At 39.9% G+C, this 2055-nt stretch overlaps 1 protein-coding gene across 1 annotated transcript in view; it reads left to right on the top strand.

The window, feature by feature from the left end:
• The first annotated feature begins 1564 nt into the window (after window positions 1-1564).
• dcun1d5 (DCN1, defective in cullin neddylation 1, domain containing 5 (S. cerevisiae)) overlaps window positions 1565-2055 on the top strand; it is a 5904-nt gene continuing 5413 nt past the window's right edge. The window contains exon 1 of the mRNA XM_034867094.1: window positions 1565-1682. The gene's annotated coding sequence lies outside the window, so the exon portion shown is untranslated. The remainder of the gene's footprint in view (window positions 1683-2055) is intronic.

Genomic DNA, 2055 nt, shown 5'->3' with positions numbered 1-2055 from the left:
TTTGTTAATGGAGGCTAAACAAGTGTGCAACATTGACAGTTTGTCTAGCCTATCAGGGCTGAAAGATAAATACAGTTGTACAAATACAAATACTGTAGTTACATTTGTCAACAGGTGCGTGTATAAATTACGGCAAAAGCTGCGCGTGGAGCCGCACAACCACAAACAAAGCTTCAGGGTCCGACGCACATACGTACGTAGCCACGTCCTCGATGTCACACAGGAGCAGAAATCACGATTAAAGCCTGTGGAGCGGGGGGGGGGGGGGCGGCAGTGGTCACCATGGCATCGTATACCCTGCACCCGCCCGTCGGCCCGGCCTGCGCAGGTGGGCGGACTCACCTGTCGCCTCGCATAGAGACGAAACTCTAACTAATCCGGATCAGTCAGAAAACTAAACCAGCTGGATGTTGGCCACCACATCACATAAAGACGTTAAACCTTGTTGTCTGAGAGGGATTTCACTACGTTCATGTGCGCCATTGTTTTTTTTAATTTGAATAATTTATTTCCCGGCAAAATAAAGCTGTAAACAACTGTCTTAGACGTGTGATGATTGTACATTAACTCACATACCTTGTAACGTTACTCCACTAAATTAATTTGACACAGTTACTAAAGTTACACTTTAAATATTTTAGGGTACCGCACAATAAATACTTTTTTTATAATAATGGCACACTTTTAATTAAACGTCCCACAACATCTCACTTTGAGTTTTTTTTGTAAAAGAGACATCAGATCCAGTATTAGGGACCACTAAGGTCTATATAAAAGAGACTTCAGATACAGTATTAGGGGACCACTAAGGTCTATATAAAGAGACTTCAGATACAGTATTAGGGACCACTACGGTCTATATAAAGAGACTTCAGATACAGTATTAGGGACCACTAAGGTCTATATAAAGAGACTTCAGATACAGTATTAGGGACCACTAAGGTCTATATAAAGAGACTTCAGATACAGTATTAAGGGACCACTAAGGTCTATATAAAGAGACTTCAGATACAGTATTATGGGACCCCTAAGGTCAAAATGAAACCATCCAAAAAGCACCATGTCATGGGACCTAAGGAATTTAACTGAGTACTCTCTGCACATGTGACAGCAGACAAAACATTTTACACAGTTGTCAACCATTCTGTTATTAATATGAACATATACAAATAAATGAAGTTGCTAATTAAAGAAACTAGATATTAACAAAGACATATCTGACCACAGACCATCTAAACCGTTGAGTACTGAAACTGAACAACATGCTAGAGCCCAAAATAAAACATTGTTTCTTTAAAAAGATTCCGGATTCACCTTTTTCGGCTCGGAAAGGTGGACTTCATGCTGTACATCCATAGGGGGGGACGTTATTTTTAGCCATATTCTTACTGTAGTTGTTCACTGTGGGCTAAAATTAAAACACCTAATTCTTTTTAAAATATAAAAAAATATATAGTTGTTTTTGTATGGCTCAAAAAAATTCTCTTTTAGTAAAAACAAAACAGACAAAAAAACGCGTGGATGCGAAGTCTTTCCTCGACATGAGAACGCATCGCAATACACCCCCATAAAGATAAAGCAGTGGTATAGTCCTGGAGTCCCCGGAAACACCGGCGACAGCAGCAGTATCAGAGCAGGTGGAACTGATTTTTTCAGCCATAGTGTAATAAATAAAAGGAAAGGTAAGTGTTTGGGAGCTTTGAAATGACTAAATGTAGCTAGTGTCGATTAGTGAAACAAATAACTCTGTGTACTGCGTTTAAATAGGTGGATTTGATGAGTCTTTGACGCTCGTGTTATTTAAATTAGCTGACGTTAGCAGTGTAACGTTAGCTCTGTGCTGAGCTAGCCAACCATAGCATAAAAACAAACAAAAGACTTCTGCTAGCAGCGAGCCCTAGGAGACTTTTAAAACTAAACGTGTGTGTTTAAGGTTGTATTTCTAAAAGTTTCCGTGACGTTTAATGGACAACCAGATGCGACATCTGCTCCGGTTCTGTAATATTATTAGTCATCCTAACCTCGTTAGCTGCGCTAAGCTAGCACCAACGGAAG

This window comes from Etheostoma cragini, chromosome 3, assembly GCF_013103735.1.
Source record: "Etheostoma cragini isolate CJK2018 chromosome 3, CSU_Ecrag_1.0, whole genome shotgun sequence".
NCBI lineage: Eukaryota > Metazoa > Chordata > Actinopteri > Perciformes > Percidae > Etheostoma > Etheostoma cragini.
Note: the sequence above shows the minus strand (reverse complement) of the source record. Positions and strands in the feature narration are given on the sequence as shown.